The following is a 13,630-nucleotide window of genomic DNA, read 5'->3' as shown; positions in this document are numbered from 1 at the left end:
TCCTGTTGAAGTGAAAATAGTAATTAGTTCTCTTCTGTGCCAAATGTGAATTTGGAATTGGCATTCTTGTGCACTGTTCTTTGTTGTGTGCCTTCATCAAGAGGGCATAACAGCAGCAGATCTCATCAACTTTAAAAATGCCTGTGAGCACATTTGCTTTGACGTTACTGAGGCACTCTGCCACCATTTTGGTTTTGCCACTGAAGTTAAACGAAGACTTGAAGGCTTCTCAGCTCGCTGTAAAAAGTATACTGCACTAGTGAGTTTGTGAGCAAATGGAAGCTCTACTTTCCTCTGTGCAGTCTCTGATTGCAGCATCGTGCAGGACAAAATAGATGGCCAAATAATCAGATGCTTGCTGTCAGCCTGCTCCCATTGTCTGTGATGATTTATGCTTGCTGAGAAACTGCCTGGTAGGGCTGAATCAAAATGTGAGGTTTCTGTGCTGGCCCGTGCACATCACTTTTGTTTATGGTCTTGGTCTTGCCTGTGAAAGGGCAAAGAGAATTTGATTGATGCTATGATCATAGTTGCTTTTTTACTTGCCATTTTTCTGTTTCTTAGACTAGGTTGAGTGTTCATTAATGGGTTCCTTTGGAAGGCATAATGCTCTCTTTCTTTGGAAATATTTAATAAATGCAAGTAAAAATTCAGCACAATCCAACCCCTAGTGGTTTCTATCATGTAACTTCTTCTAATATCTTAAATTTCATTGCAGTTTCTTTTAACCAAATCTAGCCAGTTTTAAATCACATTAAGCCCACATTAAGGTCTAACTTTGTATTTTTGGTCTAAAGTTTGGAAATAGAAGTGCCCGATACTCAGAGAAATATATATATATATATATTTTTTTTTTTTTTTTTCTGTGTAAATCAAACCCAACTTGATGGATTAGGTGGGTTTGGTTTTAGTTATTATGTGTGGGATAGTAGTGGTGTTGGAAGGAAAACGGGTGAAAAGGACAAAAGCTGTGGATTCAGGCTGGCAGACTATATTCCAGAGACCTTAAAGTACTCTTTGAAACTTTTGGAAGGTTTAGGTCTGAAGATTAGGGCTCAAAAATGCAAATAAAAAAATAAATGTAGAAATACTTCAGTTTAAATCTTTTCAATCTGGTTTTCTCCATGCTGCTTTCCAGCATCCTGTGTTTTCTCTTTGCATTCCATTCCCTGAAAGCCTTTTCTACTTTAAGAAACTGTTGAAATGCTTATTTTATGATCAGCACAGTATTTAAAGTTCTCCAACTTTGGAGGCAATGAAACCAGTGTTATGCCCTTCATTTCTAGCCCTACAGTACCCTAAAACACTGAGAGAGGTAAAGATGAGAAAAATATCGATGCACATATCCTGTTGCTTTTGTTCAGTACAGCATAAACATCATCCAAAACTACTCTATTTTTTAACACGAAAAGCATTTCAAAATACTCATCAGGTCTGACAGATTGTATGAAGATTCCATCCCTGCATAATTTAAAGCATCAGATGGATCTTCCCCCATCCCCTCACCCCAAATTACCTGAAAATGGGTTTTGTAATGAGGGTAACTTTAAACAGAAGGCTGCTGGATACTGCCATAAATTTAATTCCATATAATTAAAAACAAAAAATCAAAACCAACCAACCAAAAACAAAGCAAAAAACAACCAACCAACCAACCAAAACAGAATAAAACAAAACCCACCACCTTATCTTTTAAACTAAAACTATGTTTTTAAAATGCAAATAAACCAGCTGTGTTAGAATAATCCAAGTAGAGATAAATGAACCAGCTGAGCTAGAACCCTTGGCCTCATATTTACTATCAGAACTTTAACTTAAATGTGGAACTGGAGCATGGTAAGATTGCCACTTTCTAAATGTGCAGGGTCTACAGATGAACCCAATTCTCCACAGCCTATGGCTGGTGCCCTAGAGCATCGATCATTCTCTTCTTAAGACAAACTATTATTGCATACTGCATTTGCCAAGCTGTTGTGGAGAGATCTATCACAGCCAGTTTGAAAATCTTTTATACTCTTCTCTCTCAGTGAAAAAAATAAAATCTTAAGTCTTGTTTGTAGTGAAGTGAGGTTTCTGTGTTTATACGTTAAAGCACCACATGTTTGTCTAGTGGAACCTGAGAAGAATTCTCATCTCAGCAAAGATTTGAACTTCACTGGTCTGTTTTGTACCTTGAAAAGAGGCCTTTCCAATCAAAGGCCTCCCTGAGTAAAAATGCCATGAACTTGGTGTAAAAGGGAAAAGATCCAGACTAGGAATGGTCATTTCCCTTCCAGGTGACATCTGGAGGGCAGTGGGATATGGTCGGGCACTATTGTTGGAATCATCTTTTGGCTGTGAAAGAAGAGGGGAAACAGGAAACTGAAACTCGTCTTCTCATCTTTTCTGAAACAAAAATACTGAAAATAGTAAGAAATCTCCAGTACGTGCAAAAGTCAGGGCAGGATGCAGGTTACTGGAGGCCCCATAATTCCTCCAAGGTGTGAGGCAAAATGGGAATGTAAAGTTTAATGTCTTGATTTTCTCCACCTTCCCTCTGCACCCCCAGGCTTTAATTTTCAAGAAGCCAAAAAAGAATTGAGATTTCAATCCTGTTATATGAAGCCTGAATCAGAGGACTTGATCTCTGCTTTGCTCCACTGAATCCCTCTGAAGTGAACGCACATGGGAGAAATTGGATCTGGTGTAAATCCACCTCCAAAGCCCTGGTGTTGTTCCAACTTTTGCTGCAGAAGCGAGAACTTCTGAATTACCCTTAATAACATCAGGCCCCATATAAATGTGCAATATTTCAGAGGTGCCTAAAGGTTAGGCACCTCTTAGGTTTCTGCTTAAATCTCCATGTATTTACATTGAGGCCAGCTGGGGGGCTCCTACACTGTTTGGAGATCCACTTAGACCTCTCTTCCATTTAGAGCTTTCCTATAAAAAAAATATTAAATAATAATCATCATGTTTCGCTTTAAATTTATTCACTTCTCTGGTGAAACACAGTAGACAGCAAAAGGACTTACAAACAAGTGTGTGCAAATACATCAGCAAAAGTGATATTTAATCATCGTATGCCGTAATGTTGACACGAGTAGAGATTACGTTTGGTTTTAGAGTTTTTAAGGGGTTTTACCAAATTTTATTAACAATTTCCTGGGTTTTATAGCATTGATCAAAAAATTGCCTGGCCAAAGTAATGGAAACTTTGAGAATACTTTCAGAATGGTCAGCTGCCTGACATCAAATCCCTTTACCCCAGACAGAGAACAACCATGTTGAAGTCTTTTATTTGACTAAGGTCTTGTCTCTGAGCCTCATGTGTCTTTTTTATCTTTCTTAGTTTTTCATGAAGGACTCGGGAGATCGATGTTCTATTGTGATACAGAATAGGAAAAAATGAAACTGTAAGGTTTCATGGAAAAGGGGGGAAATCAGATCCGTTCTAGAAGATGCTGAAGCATCCAAATTGTAGAGCATGCAGTGTTCTGTGAACCATGCTCTGACCCATATTTAACGTACAGGAGTTGGAGCTGGGAATGCTTGTTTGGTGCTAGTGCTGTAGCAGGCAAATTTGGGGATACTGGGCCAGTCCCAAACACAGTGCTGTGCCACACCTGCTTCATATTTGGCCAAGCCTGAGGATTAGTTTGTGAAGTCTGTAGTGCACTTACACCTCTTCTCCGCCATTCAGAAGTAATACTGTTACCTTGCTCCCTACTCTGTCCCTCCTACCAGTAGAAAGGATAAAAAATACTTAACACACAGGAAGAAAAACTGTAACTAGTTTTAGAGCATGCAATGTTGATTGGCACTGTATGCATGTCTGTATATATTACAGTATTGAAATTAGTGATGAGATATTTACACACTTCTGAATAGATCAGATTCTTACTCCATTTTCTTTTCCCAGTGTCCATTTCATAATGACTAAAAGCAAAGGCACCATTGTGCTTCTTCAGTGATATTTATTTGATCCTAGTTAAGTAGGATTTTAAGAATTTTCCCTGAAACCACTGTCTGCACCAAAAGAACACGGACTTGGAAAGAGGAATTAAATAATGCAAAAATATCCCTTGATCTCACCAAAGTAGAAGGTAACCCATCTAGACATTGTTTGCTGCTCTTTTGCTTTGTTAAAGTTTGTTTATACTCCATTCAAAAGTACAATTAAGAGGTTATTAGAATTGCACTGAGAAGAATTCAGAATTATGGGACTGGAGAAGTCAAGAACATTTTGTTTTCAAGGGGAGAGTGGCAGTTTAAAATCATCACTTTTCTTTCTTACTATTGTTAGCTGTGTGTAGTGCTTTCATAGCTGAATGCTGAAGAAAAAAACCTGTATATTGTATGTCTGATGGGCCTTTGGTTGAGGCACTTTGTCTCTCTGGTATATGTATTTCACATTGTATGTTGATGTCTCACACAGCTATAGAAGAAGGAGAAAGCAATAAGAAAAGTGATAAAATACAGACTGCAAGAGGAGAAAAAATTCAAGACACATTTATAAAACTCTGAACATTTGTAGAACATCTTAGGAGCAGTAGTAAAACCCAGATCTCTGCCTAGCTAATTTTATTTAAAAAGGACTAGATTTTACATGGGTGGTACATCAAGCCACTGTATGTTATGACTTAAATGTATGTTGAGGGTATGTGTTATATCTTGCAATGGTGAAAGAGCACATATTAGACCTTATATTTTCTGTACATGCTAGTATTTTTGTCATAGGTATTGAGTTTATCTTGGCTAACCCACACTTTTTAAATAATGATGTGTTTGAGTTTTTTCTTATAAACAGGATTGCATTTTTTATGAGATTATATCGATCTGCTACCCAGCATTTTTAGCTTCAGAAAAAAGGAAAGCTTGAATTAAATATAAAAGACATGTAAGTGTTCCGGTGGTAAACTTTCAGAGCTGTATTTTATCCTGTATTATGATTCAAAGGCTTTTGGCAGCTTTTTGAGGAACTGTTACTCAGTTATACTTGGTTATTTATGCATTTGGTGGTGTGCACTTCAGTATCTCATCAGTCCACAAGGCATCCGTGGCAGTAGCAGTACTGCAGAAAGTCCTACAACTTCCTTTTGTGTGGGCACGTCACGTCTTGTGGGATACCAGGACATGGGGGAGAAAGAAGCAATGCTGGTATATATTCAGGTTTCACTTTATTTTGGAGTTGAAATGTTGTGTTGAGTGTTTTCTTAGGAAGTGCAATGGAGACTTGCAACTTCTGCCCCTCACTATAACTCCTATCTCTGTGGCTCATCTTTTCTGACACTGGCTTTTGGGAGCGAGGCAATATGAAGAAGAGCATTGAGTGAAGAGCTCCTGAAGCAGCATCCTGCCTCAGAGATCAAGATAATTGCCACGTTTGTAATGCATCTTCTCATATATCATCTAATATAAAAAGAATCCTAGTCATTAGTCCTGTTCTGTTGAAGGCAATAGCAGAATAGTCATTATCTTCATTATGACTCAGGATGCAGTCCTGGACACGATTTCAGAGGATCCTTCTTGGAGGGTCCTCCCTTTCCTTGTTTGCTGACTGTGCTGAGATCCTGTCCGTACCTTACACCTGCTGAGCACTCCTCATGACAGCTTTTGTTGTGCATCTTCCATCTCTCTCTATTTACCTCACTACTACCCCAAAAGCAAAAGCTTAATTTTGTTAGTGTGATTGGGTGGGCAGTTCATCATTAACTATTTTTGTTTGTTTGTTTGAAGGCTCATTATTCATTCTGGGTGGAGGTGTTTGGCTTCAGTCACATTTATCTATCAGTGTCCGTGTTTCAAGGATTTCCATGGTATTGACATTTCCATTAGAGGAATTTGAAGAATGTTCAATTACATACAGGCTATGAAACATATTTACTTCTTCTTTTTTTTCTTTCTTTCTTTTTTTTTTTTTTTTTTTTTCTGCCAACTGTTCCTTGCCAAACTTTAAACAGGGCTGCTATGACTCTTAGATATTTTTTATAACTGCTATATTGTAATATATACAAATAGTGCACATGCAAATAAAAGCTCATACCGGAGCAATAGAAGACAGCACTAGATTTTATCTGGAGGATTATTGTGGGCCTGTTTCTAATTTATATAATGTTTTCGTTAATAGCAGTACCTCTTTAAAATGCCCAATAAAACAGTGTAGCATTAGTTTAAATAGAAATTTCAGTCATTTTAGATATCCCCCTGTTGTAACAGGTCAGGCTTTTAACAGATGTCTCAATAACTTTGCTATTAGCAGGAATATTTCATGAATTAAAATCAGGCCTTTTTGTCTCCGTCACTCATTGAAATGACCTACATATTTGGCAGATGGAGAGGACTTGCTTGTGCATTAGTACTGATGGGTAGGGTTTTTTCATTTGTGTATTTTTGGAGAAGAAAGATTTAACATAAGTTAACATCGTTTATTTTTTATTAATACCATACTTCAGTTTCCCTTTACAGAAAAATCATATTAGGCACATCTTGCCTTTTAGGCGTAGACAACATCTAGGACATTTCTCTTGGGCACCAACCTTCTGCCTTAATGTAAACCTTTCAGTGAAGCAGTGGACAACTTTTTTTTTTTTGCAAGCGTATGGACTAATGGAGCTGAAGTAGAAGGTGTAATAATTCAGTCGCTGAATAGGCTCTAGATGAAATCTCCTCCTGAGACCTGCACCCTCCCAGGCCTTTCTGGGGTGCAGATTTGTCTGCTTACGTCTTTACGTTCCTCTCCCTGGCATAGTGGCAGTTTCAGCATTATGCTAACGGTCTCGCTTAGAACAACTCACAGGCATGTTATGCCAGCACGTGTTTCTGTGTTCTTTGAAGAATCAAAAAGGACCTCTTGAGCTGGAAATTTCATTGACTCTCACGATGACAGCAGAGCCTGAGGCCTGCTGTGAAGAGGCAAACTACAGAGAGAGATTTAGTTGTAGATTTGGTCTGTTTATCTATTGCAAAATCGCTCTCTGGCGTCCTGTGCACTAGTGAAGGTTGAAATGATTGCTTATTATTTTTGTTGTAAGTTTGATTGGAATATAACTAATTACAAGAGCAACTACAAAAGCTCCACACATAAATGTGCTGCCTGAGAAAGCAATATATCCCACAGTCATTAATCAAGAGATAAAAAACACTATGGGATCAAGTGAAGTTACTTGAGGGATACATTTGACTGGCTATCCTTTTTTTTTCTTCCCCCCCCCCCTTTTTTTTTTCTTTTTCTGAGTGTATACTATTGTTGTAAGTCAAGGAGGTGCTAAGTTTCTGTGATTTCCATTGACATCAGTGAGAGCTTCAAGTTCTTAACATTTCTTCCAATAAGAAGAAAGTTGAAAGTTTGAAGTTGAGTGTATCAGAACTGTCTGATCAAATTCAATGACATTTGTCCAACAAATTCAAAAAATAAATAGTTTTGGCCACTAAAATGGTATTTTATTGCTGAACATTCTCCTTGTTTGCGTGGAAGTTTAACTTTTTGTACCCAGTGAGAACAGCTTACAAGTTAGTTGGCAGCCAGGAGAGGTTCCCCAGTGAACTCTCAAATCATAAGAATATGCCAGGGATCGAAGACAGAAACCATGAAAGGTATTTTGGTATTGTAACACAGCCTACACTGTCTGGGACTGTGAGTGGAGATATAGGTGAAATAGTTACATGATGATGATGATACTACTCCTACTAATGAGAAGAAATACTGCAAATTTCAACTCTTGGCTAAACTAGTTGCTTAGGATAATATGAACAAATGCATACAAAGGACTTGCTTTGCCTCCTTGGAATTTTAGGTCTTTTTGTACTTAATTCAAGTAGAAGCTGAAGTCTGTCTGTCATGCTGGCCTAGTTCATTTTAACTTTTAAGACATACTGTTTTAAGGACCTTCCAGTGATAGAGGAACTGCCATCATTCTGCTTGGCCTGCTCTTTTATGTGCTTTCTACCTATGCACTATCACAGGAAAGTAACTGAAAAGAGAGCATACACATTTTCAACTGAAAACCATAATTGTTGGGGTAAAAAAAAAAAAAAAGTCATGGGGTTAATCATCATTTTGCTGCATATCGCTGTTCTCAGTGTTCTCTCTTAAATGGGAAAGGAGATTTGTGATTTATTAGAGGTTTTCCTGTAACAGTGATTCGAAACACAGTCCCACAGAACACCACTGGATGTTTATTATTTATGTATCTAAGTCAAGGGAAAAAAAAAAAAAAGAAGAAGAAGAAGAAGAAAAGTAATGATACCCTTTTAGCATTGTTTTTTAACTCTTTTTCTCTTTGCACGAAGAATGAGTGTAAGGAGTAGGAAAGACACTTAGGCAGAGACAACAGGGGAAGGGATGTGGTACATCCTGCACCCATTAACACTGTCAATTAGCACCATTTATCTTGAAATTTGTCCAGCTTGGAACACGAAGTATGTACATCAGGGTTTGGGCCAGACAGAAACATAGAAAATGATGGTATTTGTGGAGACACTAGCCAATGTGGGGGTGAGAGCAAAGGCACACAGTAATTCTAAAAAGAGCTGCATTTTTTGTGTGTGAAAATTTGATTATAAGATGATTCTTTCAACATAAACACAATCCTCTAAGGACTTATTAATGCTTCAGTAGCATAGTGAAAAGACACCAGTGCAGTCCGCTTTAATAGCTTTCTGGCTTGAACCCCAATACATAATGTTCTAGTAATAGTTTATGGGTGACTGCAATAAATTGGTAGCAAGTGTTTTCCATTTTTTGGCTCTTCTTATCAGATCTGCTGGTGGAACATTTTGTTCTGAGAATATTGCAAAGGCAATTGATCTGCTTTGGATGTGTGCTCAAGAGTTTTGTGTCTTTTAAAATGAATGTATATATAAGCTTTTTCGTCATGTTTCCGAGATGTACACTGTAAAAGCTGGGGGCCAGTAAAATGTTACAGGGGATCTGAGCAGTTGGTTAAACCCAGCAGGACTCCACCTAGCCTAACTAATGTTCTGCAAGTGCTGCCAAAAAGGCACAGTTTTCCTCCCCCCCTGCCACTTCCCTTCCCAATACTTTCATTGTTCTGGTCTTTTCGTGTTAGAGTGGAAAATTTGTTCCTGTCCACGAAGGAATAAAGATCTTTCACACAGGTTCATTTTCAACCCAAATGGCTTTTTGAACTAGAAAGAAACATAAGATTTTTTGTACACTTTGTGGTGGGGGATAGAACCACTTCTGATTAGAGATGGGCCTGCAATAGTCACCTTTGATTTCTATTGGATTTGGAGCTGAACTTGACTGTAATTACAGAGCGAGATTCCATGGCCTCTATTATGCAGGAGCTGTTTCCTCTTGGTCTTCAATTAATTCACAGCTCCAGATCATCTCTATAGCGAGCCTAATTGAAATATCCTGCTTTCATCTCCACTCCCACAACTAGAAGATGAGTTTGGTGGCTGAACTCTGATCAGAAGTGCCTAGCTGGTTTCTGTGTGTAAGAGGCCAACCAAAAAACATCAGCCTGATTGCCTCTGGATTTTTATCCTCTGGATATGACAAATAAAATCAAAGGTACAGAGCATCAGACAGTAAGCAAACACTGCCTATTATCTGGTGAGTTGTGCCACTGGACAACCAGTGCTTGTTCCTAGCTTGTTCCATTTCATTTTCTTTAAACAAGCTAACTTGCTGGCTCTTTGTACAATCACCCAGCATAGTTTGTAGATGAGATTCAAAATGAAAACGGGTACATTTCTCTCAGATAACATTAAACACATGCAAAATTAATGGAGAGCCGAGTACCTCCGTCATTCCTTTAGTCTTCTGCATATACTGGAACATTTGTTTTGTATAAAGGTTATATTGCAAAGATACTGGACTCGGGGCAAAAATCAAGTCTTAAGGAATGTAAACTAAAGTCTGGAGATCTCTAAAGCACAGAGTGAACAGATACTCGAGAACTATTTGAAGTAATAGAATGTGGACTTTGCCCAGTTAATGTTAAAGTATCCCAAATGACAGCAGGGGAGTCAGTTTGGTTGTCGCATCAAGCTGCAGAGAGAGCTGGAGATGAACAGAAAGTACCAAAAACCTGGTCCTGAGACAATAAATGGAAGTGCAAAGTGAATGAGAGTGAGAACTGATGAAAGGAGTTAGAAACAGAGAAGTGCAAAATAAGAGTTGCCATGCCAGAACCATTTTTACTGTTGTTTTTATTTTTGTCTGTTTGTTTTACAGTCATAAGCCTAATAAATGTGGATATTTCTTCTTATATAAGTATTAACCATGTTATAAAAGCATTGTATGGATTTACTGAAGCAGAAGAGCATCTTAATAAAAGGGGAGTCAAGGTGGACTCTGACCACAGTGGTTCAGGGCTAGTTTTAGGCAGATCCCATCCTGTGGATCTGGTCCGCTTTCACTGTTCCTTGTGAGCTTTTTTTCTTGTTGTTTACGTATTTAACAGAGGAATTAAGATCATTTTATCAACGACTCGGGGGCATTGCTCTAAAGCAGTTTGATTTTCTTATGTTCCAAGGAAAAAAAACAAACAAACAAACAACAACCAAAAAAAAACAAAACAAAACAAAACAAAAAAAAAAAACACACAAAACAACAACTCATTTTCAGTGACTGTTCTGGGAATCTGTTGCATATTGCATTTGTGGAAGAGCTGCAGTTTTCTGTCTTTCATCCTACATAACGGAGAAGAGGCTTCAGGCAGCGCTGCTAACAATGCACTAGGCTTTCTGTTTCTCTCTGCAAACAGAAATACATCCCATTTCCTGTTAGGGATTCTGGGCAGCATTGTCCAATAGGTAATTTCCTGTAGTAAACATTACAATAATTAGAGTTACCGTTCCAGAGCACTGAACTTTCAGTGTCTTTTTATTACTGCATCGCAGAAAGCATACAAGAAGCAACCCCAGTCAGATGCGGCTATTGTTGTTCATTTCAATTGTGTTAAGGCAAATATGCAATGTGAAGAATGTAGAAACTAGACAGTCCTGTATTTGTAACCATTTACATTATTAACATGCCCTTAAAATACATGTGCAAGAACAAACATGCAACTCGAGACAGAAGTTGAAGAGGTTAATCCAGCAAGAATAGTTAAAACCCATTTAAATGAGTTTAGGAAAATACATTACAGACAATCAGCAAGGTCTAGTGCACTAGATAAAATTAAAATGAGCATAATATTTAAATTAGCAAAATTTAGAAATGTGGTGATGTTGAGAATGCCCTGCAAGGAGACTCGGTGAGATTTGGTTCACGTTGTTTGTGCTGGCTTTTAGAGGGCAATATTTTCTTCATTTTATTTTGGATGGGTCAGAAGCAGAGAATTAGAGGGAGCATGTTCTGTTTAAAACAGGAAGAGGGAAAAGAAATTCTTGAGGTATCTTCTTTAAGTTTACTGTATTTCTTCATTGTATAAAGTGGTCTACTTACAGTGCTGTTATGTGTTTGGAATAAACAGTAGAGTGCTATATTTCACTGTAAGGTCTGTCTATAGAAAGTGCTGGCTCTCAGATCAGCTGTTTACATTTTTTTGAAAAAGCTCCCATCTGTTACATCAAACTTGTTAATATAGGTCTACAGGATACAATAACATTAATGCTCTAAGTATCCAAATGAAATGTCAGAGTCCGGTTGCATACACTGAATTCAAATGTGGCAGTGTCCTGAAGCCACCCCTTCTACTAACAGGGCATTTAATAATCTGTGTAAGCATCTATAGATGTCTACGTCTTTGAAGGTCTGCGAGGGGCCAGATGTACAAATGCAGTTACAACATCCAATCCTCACAAAGGCTTTTTCACCACACTAGCATGGCCACATTAAATTTGGCCTCGTTTTTTTTTGGCTCCGCAGCTACAGCACCATCAAGACCTATTTAAAGAGAAAATAGGCTTGGTAAGGGAAATCTCCGAGCTTCACGCTGTTCCTGGTAAAGTTAAAGGCAAAGTGATCGAATAAACAGGGTTATACCTTACTTTCATGTATGTTTTGCCATATATTAGCAAACAAACAAAAAACAGACTTAGTGGCTTTTTTTTGTTTCTTTTTTTTTGTTGTTATGGTTAGCTTTGTTTCAATTTAATACATAACAGAGTCCTTGATATTTTAATTTTTTTGTATGAGCTGCTATAATTTATTCTTATAGTGGCCATCTGACTAGAATGAAGATGTATGCCCCTGTTTTGATCCTCGTAATGATGGAGGGTGAAATGTAAGTTTGTTATATTACCTTCTTGTTTCTACTCTTTTGTATCCATGGTTTTTTAATTTACATTGCATTGTGAATGAAAACCCTTATCTTCTGCTATGTTTTTTTCCTGCCACTCAAATTTTGCATCAACACAAAAGGTTTGTTCTTCAGTTCGTGTTCAGTATTTGGTCACGTTCATTATGAGGTGCATCTAGAATACACAGATCACATAATATACATAAAATATCATTTCTCACTGCTTTTTCCTTGATATCTTATTATTAAGGGCTATTTTTTAGTGGATAGAAACTCAGTCTATGCATAAAACTGCCTTCAAATGAGCTTTGCACATCTAATCATATCTATTTTTATTCCCAAATGCTCGGTGATCAACAGTGATTTCAAGTAGAATGGTTATAAATCATATTAGTCATAAACATGATGCAACTGGCTAAATAGGACCAAACAGAGGGTTAATAGTCCAACAATAATTAAAATAATCCTTTTCAATTCAGTAATAACTTTGGCCACCTGCCTTCATCCAACCCCCAACACCACCCTCGGTACTCCTTAAAAAAATATTCACATTACAGACAATCTTGTGTAACAGATTAACATAACATATCTGGAACATTACTCAGATTTTTGGGCAATGGCAATCTGAACATGTTCGTAAGTTAAGCTTTTTTTCTCAGACAGCATCCTGCTGTTAACTCTTGACTTTGTAAATTAGTGGGGCTCTGTGTAACCGGAAAGCGCTGCCTGGGGTATCACACAGAGGGTTGTGAGGATACTTGTTGGAGGGAGTCTGCTGAGCAGAAATCCTGCATGTTACAAGGGGTTTACACCGATAATATTGTAAGGACTGAATTTTTACCGTCACTTTCAGATTTGAATAGCTGTGATACCTATTTGATGTACGATTTTAGTCATGATAGTGGGTGACACAAATCTGGATGCACAGTTGGGTGTGCGAGGTAAACTTCAAAAACACGGTATTTTTTTCGTTAAAAAAAAGGAGACACAATGTCACTAGTTCAGTGTTAGGAAGCCTTTTTTCCTTCTGTTCTTCTGTATCTCACCCTGACTTGTTTTTCAGATAAGTTTTTCTTGCTTGCAAAGTGGGAATCATGCCAGGGAGATTTGTGATGGAAGGTGTTTGGGCCACCGGTTATTACTGTTGTAGTATGATATAGTCTTTGTTCATTGTCCTTTTTTCTAGGTGACCAGACCTAGACACAAAATAACTTTGTGTTACAAAGGGGATTTAACAGAAAAGTCCTTTTTTTTTTTTTTTTTTTTTTGTAACAGATTTCATCTTGCCTGTTGGTAAAATATTTGGCCTCTGTAAATAAGTGGTAAGTAAACAGTCGAGCAATTTTTGCTAGTACATATTGTAATTCCCATTTTAAAATCACCTAATAAAGATTGCCTTTTAAATAGAGCTATTTGGGTATATCAGGGGCATG

The 13,630-nt window shown here is 37.7% G+C and overlaps 1 protein-coding gene across 3 annotated transcripts in view; it reads left to right on the top strand.

The window, feature by feature from the left end:
• ZBTB20 (zinc finger and BTB domain containing 20) overlaps positions 1-13,630 on the top strand; it is a 453,606-nt gene that overhangs the window by 34,373 nt on the left and 405,603 nt on the right. The window contains exon 1 of one of the 3 annotated variants that reach the window (XM_084301335.1): positions 13,471-13,519. The exons of the other annotated variants lie outside the window; for them this stretch is intronic. The gene's annotated coding sequence lies outside the window, so the exon portion shown is untranslated. Of the gene's footprint in view, positions 1-13,470; positions 13,520-13,630 lie in introns of those variants that run through there. 3 annotated transcript variants of the gene reach the window in all.

Source organism: Netta rufina, assembly GCF_964035555.1.
Source record: "Netta rufina genome assembly, chromosome: 1".
In the NCBI taxonomy this organism is placed as follows: domain Eukaryota; kingdom Metazoa; phylum Chordata; class Aves; order Anseriformes; family Anatidae; genus Netta; species Netta rufina.
This window is presented reverse-complemented; position numbering and strand designations above follow the sequence as displayed.